The following is an 11,170-nucleotide window of genomic DNA, read 5'->3' as shown; positions in this document are numbered from 1 at the left end:
AGACAGTGTTATTTTTATTTTTATGTTAATAGTCATAATTTATGACTATTAACTTAAAGTTGTAATCCGTAACTATTTAACTGTGATTCGACCCCTGGTCTTCTGTCTGAGAGAACACAATATCTACCGCACAATCAAGAAGCAATCCCTGCTTCGCCTGGGGGGGATAGTGTGGGCTACGGGCAGTACTACTCGTCAACATGTAGGTGTCCTACCTGACACCAGGGTCTAAATGTCTCACTGGAAGAGTAGGGAGACCTCCTCCAACCACTGCACATGTCCTAGCCAATCTCTAAGCTCACAATGTGCCATGGTGCAACGCGTTTTGAGCTCGGAGATCAGCTATTTTGAAATGGCCAAAGTATAAAATAGGGTAATAGTTAATCTGATTTTTATGCTGTATTAAGTAATTGCTGGGGACCCCTGGAATCCATAAAAATATGCTAACTATGCTGCACCCTAGAAGTTCCTTTTTATTGAGGCCAAGGTTAATATGCCTGAACGTTGCTAATACAAAAATAATAAAAATGTATTGATCAAGTGGAGACAGTTTGCGAGTGTATTCTTCTCTAATGAGGCCAAGTTTAAATTGAATACATTAAATATCAATACGACGCAACTGAGTCGTATCAGTCTTTTTTTTCAAGGGGATGGTGAGAGAGGATTTGTGTCCAACAAAGCAACAGCAACCAATGGGTGCGAAGAGAGGCGGGGCCGTGGGCGGGACTTGACAAAGGGTCACCCACTCATTAGTCTCGCGTGGCCAGACTGTTTGCCTCCCAAAATTTTCAAATGTTTCCGGTCATACAGTCTGGGACTCGGAAGCTCTGACCATGATTAAAATATAAAGTGGATGTGAAGCCTCCTCCCCACTTCCGTTTCGTCTTTACAGTCACGCAAGTTTATACTAATATAAATCAAAACATCTAAGCATATATAGCTTGATGCTAAGTAGAAATGGAAATTTAAAACTATCGTGAACGGAAGTGTCAGCTTCCTCTCTCAGATTTCGGGAGGGGTAGTTCCAGACTCCTACATAGCATTCGGAGATTGTGGAATAGTTGTCTGGCTACGCAAGACTACCCACTCATCTATGGCTGCCCCAATAACGCTACAGTACCTCCAAACATTCAATAGTCAGTATTAAAGATGTTACCTTGAACATTACTGCTGTCCCGTCTCTGAAAGTTCATTGATACAGCAGGTTCCTTGCTGAGGCCCTTGGTTCTGTGTGAGGCCCCTGGGTGGTCTGGAGTGAGGCCCCTGGGTCCGGGAGGCCGGGACGAGTGCAATATTGACGTAGCACAACACCGCACCACATCCCGCACCTGCCTGTCCCCGGGATAAAATGCTGAAACCTCAGGGGCCACCAGCATTCTGAATCTGGAGCCATCGCTACCAAGAGCCAGATAACAAGACAATGTAATGACAGATGATGACAGACGATGTGTTTCTAGTCCCAAAGCATTACAAATGATATGTGATCTCTAGTGGTCTCTCTGTTTAAAATGTTAAAAGCTCTATATTGAGATAGTAATCATTGCTATAGAGTGTTCATTAACAGGGGTCTCCCCCTCGTTCCGGCTCTTTAGTAAACAGAAAATACATTTTCAGGTCAGGATACCAATTTCATCCAATCAGGAGGGAGAAGTCATACAGGATACGGCACGGCAGGACAAACAAGTGCTTGGAAGTGATGAAACAAAGAAATGAGTAGACACAATTGGTACCGGAAAAAAACTATATAAAACTGAAGTTTTATACAAACACAGGCTGGGTGCTCCACAAGTGTGGAGAGGACATTGCTTTCTTTTAAAGACTCTTTTAAATTTAGAATTGTATCTTTTATAGAATTGAAGTACTTTGCTAGGTGTTTTAATTGTGGTGTATATTTATGTATTGTCTTGTTTGAATGTATGCATTGACCTGAGCAAAACAAATTTCCCTTGTGGATAAAGACATCTAATCTAATCTAATCTAAATTGACGAATGATCTTTGTGTCAGAACATAGAGCTATTCAACACTTGTTTTAACCCATTGAGACTGGGAACGCGTCTGTGTCATTTTAAGATTTCTTTGGGATATTCAAAAATAGCAGATCTACAAGCTCATAGCGTGGCACTCGTATATCTGCTTCTTTTTTTTTATCGTATTTTTTTTTGAAAATCTTTGAATATATATATTATATTTTAAAGCAAAGGTTTTCAACTAAAATATTTAATTATGGGGGCGGGGGGGGGGGGGGGTCCCTGGAACAACATATTTTGAGATGACCAAATACGTAACATTTTGGGGGTCCTTGACATGAAAACGATTGAGAACCACTGATATTATAGCAACATAAGTTTTGTAAGAGCCATATTTAAAAGAATTCTGTATTAGAGTATTTTTGAGTATTTGGAGTATTTGGATTACATTGCATGATTGCTATTATTTTGTACATGCTTGTGGGTTTGCAGCTAATTAAGTTCATTGAGCCAGTTGCTAGAACAGCCTTTGATTAGAAGCTTCTGTATTAACAGCACCTGTGTCTAGCAAAGTTTGTCAGTCTAGAGCTGGAAGCCTAAGAGCAAAGACAGTTTTTTGACCCTACAAAACCTGTTAAGTTAGAACCACCTTTTTGAACACTTTGGATGTACTGTATGTCATGTTTGTTTTTTCTGTGCACTTTTTTCTTCACTAAAAAGTTATAACTCATCAAGGTGTGATTTTTTGGAGTCAAGCTTATTGTTTTTTGGGCTTTCACTGGAATTAAGAATTGGGACCAACAAGTTTAAAAAAAAAAACTGTTAGGATTTAGAAGACATTTGTAGAATCCACAGAAGAAAAGATTTGAATTAAAATGTTTGCTTTAAAAAATATATATTCAAAGATTTGCTCACATTTTCACGATATTTTTTTTTTTAGCAGATCTACAAGCTCATAGCGCTACACTTGGTGCCGCACTATGAGCTTGTAGATCTGCTATTTTTGAATAACCAAAGAAATTTAAAAATGACACAGATGCGTTCCCGGAATGGCTTAACAAACGAGACTGTACAAATGCAACCAAATGGACTTGTAGGAGTTAAGGCATTACATGACTCGGTAGCGCAGATACATATTGTGAAAATAGCCGATTTTCAAGTACACAACGCCTCGTGTTGTGAGGCGTTCTGAGCGTTTCTGCCTCTTTCTTATATTATTTGACAATTTGGCCAATGTTTAGCCTAGCCTTTTTTTTGGGGGGGGGGGGGCTTTGTATTCCTATATAGAGCATCGCAGTTCCCGCCCCTTCCGGGTTCCACCGCAAAATACTCAATGCATTTTTCCCATTGACATTTCCAAAAATATTTATATCAATTAATTTAATTATGTGAATCATGACCGTAAAACGTTTGATTCTGTGTTTGTTTTTTTTGGAAAACGGCAAAACAAAGGGTATTTATTAAATATAGTATATCATATAATTAAATATAAAATAAAAAAAATCACAGAAAAAAACTTTTTATGGTCATGATTCACCAGGACCCTGGATGGCTTGATTCTAGGCTTAAATTAATTGATATAAATATTTTTGGAAATGTCAATGGGAAAAATGCATTGAGTTTTTCCTTCCGGCACCAGGAAAAACCAGGAAGTGGGCGGGAACTGCGATACTCTATTTGGACAGGACAGTAGGCTGACAGGAAATGGGGAGAGAGATGGGGGGGAGACATACAGCAAAGGTCGTCGGGAACGGGAGTCGAACCCGCAATACGCTGCCATGCTGGATTACTAGCTTATGTGGTATGCGCCTGGACCGCTAGGCCCAGGCCCCTTAGCCAGTTTTTATAGTACAGTTTGTTTTTTGAAGCAGTAATGGCCTTTTTTTATTTAATTTATTTTCCTTCTTTTTTTAGGTATTAAACATGTCTTAAAAGTCATTGACATTGTCACTGGGATCCCCCCCCCCAAAAAAAAAAAACAAAACATGTGGGGACCCACCTGGTGGTCCTGACCCACAGGTTGAGAACCACTGATATAGAAGTTGCTTTATTTACAAAGTATCTACGTGGGAAAATTGACTCTTCCCAGAATAGAGTCACTGACTGAAATTGACTCTTCCCACTGACCAGAGTGGGAATAGAGTCACTGACCAGACCAGAGTCTGGTCAGGAACCAGAGTCCTGTTAATACCTTCAGTCACCACGGTAACAGGTCTCCATGACAACAGGGATCATCTACACTCTAACGCTTTTCCCCTCGAGGGGAGAAATAAAACCATTTTCTTCAAAAGGAACTTTTTTTTTCTCCCCCCACAACAACTACAATGTATGGAAGCTGACCAGTGGTTCTCAAACTTTTTCAAGGACCCCCAAAATGATATGTATTTGGCCGCGGAACCCCATCTCAAAATATGTTTGCTACAGGGACCCCCAGAAGCAAAGATTTGAGTTACAAATGTCTGCTTTAAAAATATATATATTCAAAGGTTTGCACACATTTTCATGACAAAAATAGCAGATCTACAAGCTCATTGCGCAGCACCCCCTCCCCAGGTCCCCACTTTGAGAACCAATGGACTAGACAGCATATCGTTGCTGCCGGGCAGAAACCTCTTATCTCTGTGTTTAAAGTTTGTGTGTTTTTTCCGTAAATCAACGTCCTACCACAGCGTCACATAAAACTAATCAGAAGTAGCAGATCTACAAGCCCGAAACGCGGTGTGAAGCGCCGTTTTGAGCTTGTAGATCTGCTACTTTAGCTATTTTTGAATTTGAAGAAAAGTAAAGTAAAGTTTTGGAGGTTTCCGCCCGACAGAGACGATCTAGACTGGTAGAACACACTCTAAAGTTGTGGTTCTCAAACCATGTTCCAGTCAAATGTATATGTGTTTGGCTGCGGACCCCCATCTGACAAGATTTTGCGCCAGGGACCCCCATAAAAAAATATTTTTTGAATCTTTCTTTCAAATTTTTTTAAATGAAAGTAGTGTAGGTTTAAAGTATTTTTCCTGGGCACCCCCTAAAATCCCCTCAAGGATTCCTGGGGGTCCCCGGACCCCACTTTGAGAAGCGCTGCTATAAAACGTGTACCCATATAACTTTTCCACAACAGTGTAAGCTAACTGCACAGGATAGACCAGTCTTACAGACCTGTAAGGGTCCATTTGGAACCCCCTCAAGGAACCCTGAGGGTCCCTGGACCACACTTTGAGAACCACTGGAGTAACAGACCAGTATAAGTAGAACACACTGTATTAGTTTACTCAATAACAATGCTACTCACAGTCAAATCCAACTGTAGCGTACATTCTTTTACCCATAACAATCAATCTATGCACTTTCAGAGTTAAATGACAGTGGGTGATAAAGAAGAGCAGACAAAATGGAATTCAAACACTATCAAATTAAACTTGATTAATTATCTTTGTGGTGTTCTCTCTTCTGATTGGATAACATCTGAATCCCGACCTTAACATGTATTTACAGGTGGGGAGACCCCTGTTACTGAACACATACACTATAGCAATGATTACAATCAGAATATACATTAACATTTCAAATGAAAAACTCAAAAACACTTACAGTGGTGGGAAAAAGTACTCAAGTTTTTTTACTTAATTAAAAGTATCAATAAAGCAATGTAGAAATACTCCGTTACAAGTAAAAGTCAGGAATTCAAAACTTACTTGCGTAAAAGTACTAAAGTATTGGTATGAAAATATACTTAAAGTACAAAAGTAAAAGTACCCATTAATCAGTATGTCCCATTTCACAAGTTTTCAAATGTATAAAAATCTTTTGAAAATAGCATATCTACAAGCTCACAATGTGTCGCGATGCGACGCATTGTGAGCTTGTAGATCGGCTATTTTCAAATGGCCGAAATGTATATAGGGCAATGTATGTAACTAAGCAACTAAAGTTTTCAAATAATTGTAGTGGAGTAAAAGTATAATATTTGCCTCTGATATGTAGTGGAGTAGAAGTAAAAGTATAAACAATTGGAAAGATGCCAGTAAAGTAAAAGTACCTCAAAATCGTACTTAAGTAAAGTACTTGAGTAAATGTACTTAGTTACTTTTCACCACTGGTGTACTGTACATGCATACATTCACTTAGGGAGAACCAAACTGGTGTCACAGCCACAGTTTGTTTACAGTTACAAACACTTCAGCCCCCAAAATGTGTCAAATATCCCCCAAACATCAAACAACTCACTGTTTCAGCTGTTGTTCAGTGTTCATGTTGGAGAATGGAAAGGAATCAGCTCCCAGGTTGATTTCCACAGATACAGTGAGATCTTACAGTGCTACAACTTTTACTGCCTCGCTCCACTGAGAGCACACATCTGAAGACCCCAACAGTCTGCAAAGCTCTCTCTCTTCTCTCTCTCTCTCTCTCTCTCTCTCTCTCTCTCTCTCTCTCTCTCTCTCTCTCCACACATTTGCATTACTATACTTGTGAGGACATGGACATTTCAGAACAACAATGCCATTAAAGAAAATGTGGCATTTATTTTACCCTAAGCATTAAGCCAAAGTGAGCTTGTAGATCTGCTATTTTCATTGCTCGACACCAAGTATAAATCAGGCATAACTCCAACCCTAACCTCTAACCCCAACCTGAATCTTTTCCTAATTGCAAGCCCAACTCATTTTTTTTAAAACCTCAATACCACTACTGTAGGAACAACATTGTCCTCACAATGTCTATTTCTCTAATTCTTTTTAGTTTGTTTCCCAAGCAGTGGATCAGGTCCCTATGTGGGCCGCGGACACATTATGGGTCGCGGTTAAATACCCCTTTATCTTTACATTTTGTTTTCAATTATTATAATTTCAACAAAGAAAATCCCCCAAATTCCCATAAATGTTAGAGTTAAAAAATGAATTCAAACTTTTATTTTTTCAAAATAATTCCCTTAAAAAAAAAAGTTCATTTATGAGTGGGATTATTTATTATTTTTTTTAAGTAGAGAAAATAGCAGATCTACAACACGTCACATCGCGACGTGTTGCGAGCTTGTAAACCTGCTATTTTGTAGCGTGTAGTGTTCCCGGGGAGAAGCTAAAACCACTGCTCTACTGTACTTGTGGGGACATTAAGGTCCACACAAGTATACAATAGTAATACAGGTAACCCCCCCCCAACCCCCCACACACACACACACACACACACACACACACACACACACACACACACACACACACACACACACACACACACACACACACACACACAATGGCCACGGCCCCGCCCCCCCCACTGCCATAACAAAGCGGCAGGCTGCTATGGAATGCTCAGTGTGTGTGTGTGTGTGTGTGTGTGTGTGTGTGTGTGTGTGTGTGTGTGTGTGTGTGTGTGTGTGTGTGTGTGTGTGTGTGTGTGTGTGTGTGTGTGTGCGTGTGTGCGTGCGTCATGAATGAGCGAGGCCCCTCTTAAAGGCCATCGCACACACACACACACACACACTCTCTCCTCTCTTCACAAAACACACACCCACATGGTACACACTTACTGTACACAGTACAAATCCTCAATATTCCTTTAAACTTGTTTTAATGAGTAAACAGTTCTTTTTAACCAGGTAATTCTCAACCTTTTAGAATTTCGATGACCCCTGGACTGATATGTATCATGATGATACTGACATAATACTGATCATGATGATACTGACATGATACTGTCATGATACTGACCATGATACTGACCGTGATACTGACCATGATACTGACATGATACTGACATGATTCCTACATGATACTGACATGATACTGTCATCGAACACTGCAGGAGGGTTTTAAAACATTAATCGTTTTTATGAGGTTAGGGTTAGGGACAGCATAGGTTAGGGTTAGCATAGTTTTTGTGAGGTTAAATGTTAGGGTTTAGGCGTATAACCACACCCAACCAGGGCGAAACACCAAAGAAAGAGGGAGCCCCTGCCCACCACGGGCAGGAGAGAGAGGGACACACAGGGGACGGCTAGGCAGGGAGAGGATGGATGACCAATGAGAGTCAAGTACAAGTTGACGGTCTGTTTGTCTTCAGAGGGGTGATTATTGGCTGTTGTGGGACAGTAAAAATTATCCTCGACTATTTGAGAGTCGAAGATTTATTTTGTTTTGTAAACAATTTGTCCAGTTTTGATGCAAATATTTTGCATTGACTGTTGTCATGATTTGCACAATGATTAGAAGATGCTATACATTTGGCAATCTGGGAACCCATTTGGTAAGGGAAAAAAAGGAGATTTTTTATTTTATTTTCCTATTTTTTGTGTAGAAACAGGAACCCGGTTTGGCTCCTCCCCTTTCTAAGTCTACTTCCTCCTGGGTGCTTCTGTGTTTATTCTTGCTGACAACAACACTACATGTTTAGGGCAGCGGTGTCGACAGATTCTGAGAGATTATACATTTGGTAACATAATTGTTGTAGTGATTCACTGACTTTAATGTCTTGGTGCATGTGGTTATCAGTGGTGCAAAAAGTACTCAAATATTTTACTTAAAGGGTAAGACCACTTTGGTAGAGGTTTGGGTTGTGTAGTTACCTTGCCATGATGTAACTCCAAAGGTGGGCAAGAATTAAAAAAATATTGCTCCATTGATTAGAAATTGATAATTCAAAATATGCTCCTCATTGACTTACATTGTACGGTAAAACAGCTCTCAAAGTCACTCTTTTAGCACATAAACAAACGCAAACAAAGTCGATTCAGACAATATAGAACATCAACAAACCCAGTACTGTTTTTTTTTTAAATAAAAATGTTAACTTCCTTTTGATTTTGCCATTTTTATTAAGTAGAAAACCTAGACTGGATCCGCTTATCCGGATCCAGATCTTCTAATAGTAAAATCAACAGGAAGTTGACATTTTTATTAAAAAAAAAAACAGTACTGGGTTTGGTGATGCTCTATATTGTCTGAATCAACTTTGTTTGGGTTCATTTATGTGCTAAAATAGTGACTTTGAGAGCTGTTTTACCGTACAATGTAAGTCAATGAGGAGCATATTTTGAATTATCAATTTCTAATCAATGGAGCAATTATTTTTAATTTCTTGCCCACCTTTGGAGTTACATCATGGCAAGGTAACTACACAACCCAAACCTCTACCAAAGTGGTCTTACCCTTTAAGTAAAAGTATACTGCAATGTAGATCGAGTACTCTGTTACAAGTAAAAGTCCAGAATTAAAAATGTACTTGAGTAAAAGTACAAAAGTATTGGTATCAAAATCTACTTAAAGTACCAAAAGTAAAAGTACTTAACTGTTTAAAAATAGCAGATCTACAAGCTCACAACGCGTCGCGATGCTTGTAGATCGGCTATTTTCAAACAGTCTAGGTATAAAATAGGCCTAAAGTGCTTAATGTATGTTTTATAATGTAATACATTTATATTTTAATATATTTATTTAAGTAAAGTGTTCACATATTTGTAGTGGAGTAAAAGTAGGCGATTTAGAGTTGTGGGAATGAGGTTAGAGTTTCAGGAAATGCATCCAAGCGATAAAGAACAACAGTAAATGGTGGAATGTTGTTGACCATGAATATGTTAAACTTATTATGGCAGGATGATTCATAAAGTTTATTGGTTAAATTCTTCATTGAGCAGATTTTCAATTGGTGGAGCAATTTTGACTGTAAAGTAGTGGACAAATACCTGTACCAAGTAGTATTACAATAGACACTAAGTACAGCGTAGATGTAGAACATGGGTCTTCAACAGGGGGTTCGGGACACCTAGGGGTCATCAGAGTTACTACAGAGGGGCCCACCAAATCTTTGTGTGATAGAAACCTTCTAAATTATAATGATTAATTATTAAAAATATGATTACAACCACTTGAAACCTAACATCCCTACTCTGGTGGAAATATTCGCCAAAAAGTTCTACGAGCTCTACTGCTTGTAGAACTGCTGTTTTCTGTTTGGTGTAGAGGGAAAAAGACCAGACCATGTACCGAGTCAAAGGTCATGTTTACTAAGCATTGGTGGTCCAAGTGGTTAAATGTCTGAACATATCACGAATCCAACATAATAGAAAAGACCATGTGTAAACAAATACATACATTTACACAACACTGATGATAGTGCTGTCAAAGAAGTCAGGCTATCTAAATGTATGAAAAAAGTCTGCAACACAATTGCATACAATATGTAGTGGGGGGTCTCTGCTCTCTCTGTCAGCTAAGGGGTCCTTGCCCTGAAAAAGCTTGACGTCAAAATCATACATTTTATAGGGTTAATACTGCATAAGGATGAAGGCTGTTTTATTGATATTAATATGAATACTTATTCAAGTAAGGCAACAATTAAGCGTTGTTCAGAGCTGCTGTGAGTGAATGACAGTTGCTTTGCTCTGCCACCTTCTGGTGGACAGATGTTACTACAGTCAGCACAGACTGTAGTAACATCTGTCCACCAGAAGGTAGACCAATGATGAACCAGGACCACTACATAGAAACACTTCTGAATAACACTAAAGACATGCAGACTTTAAATGTTTGAACGCATTGATATCTTTATAAAGTATGCCCATACTTTGTATTTGTTTATTTGCATTTCATTTTATAGGCCTACTAATTCTAAATGTAGTTTTGTATAATGTCTGTTATAAAAAACAAAAACAGACCCCCCCCCCCTGCACTCCTCCGTGGGCAGCACTCAACTGGGTGAAGCTGAAAACTGTATTAAAAAAATGTATATACTGTATAGAAGAAATCTCCTATTTTAACTTGTATTACCTTTTATTATTTTTTATATTTTATCCTATGTTTATGATCATGTATGCAACCCACCAAATCAAAATTTCCACTTTCCAGATTCAATGAAATAATCAGTGGTGTAAAGTAACTACGTACATCTGCTAAGTACTGTACTTAAGTACAATTTTGAGGTATTTTTTACTTTACTGTAGTATTTCCAATTTTCTGTACTTTTACTTCTACTCCACTACATCTCAGAGGCAAATATTGTACTTTTACTCCACTACAATTATATTAAACTTATATTAAATTATTAAACTTTAGTTACTAGTTACTTTTCAGACTTTGATTATTATCGCAACACACTAACCACTTCAGCCCTATATGTATTTCGACCATTTGAAAATAGCCGATCTACAAGCTCACAATGTGTCGCATCGCGCGCGTGTGTGTGTGTGTGTGTGTGTGTGTGTGTGTGTGTGTGTGTG

This window comes from Gymnoscopelus braueri, assembly GCF_963280865.1.
Source record: "Gymnoscopelus braueri genome assembly, chromosome: 4".
Classification (NCBI taxonomy): Eukaryota; Metazoa; Chordata; class Actinopteri; order Myctophiformes; family Myctophidae; genus Gymnoscopelus; species Gymnoscopelus braueri.
Note: the sequence above shows the minus strand (reverse complement) of the source record.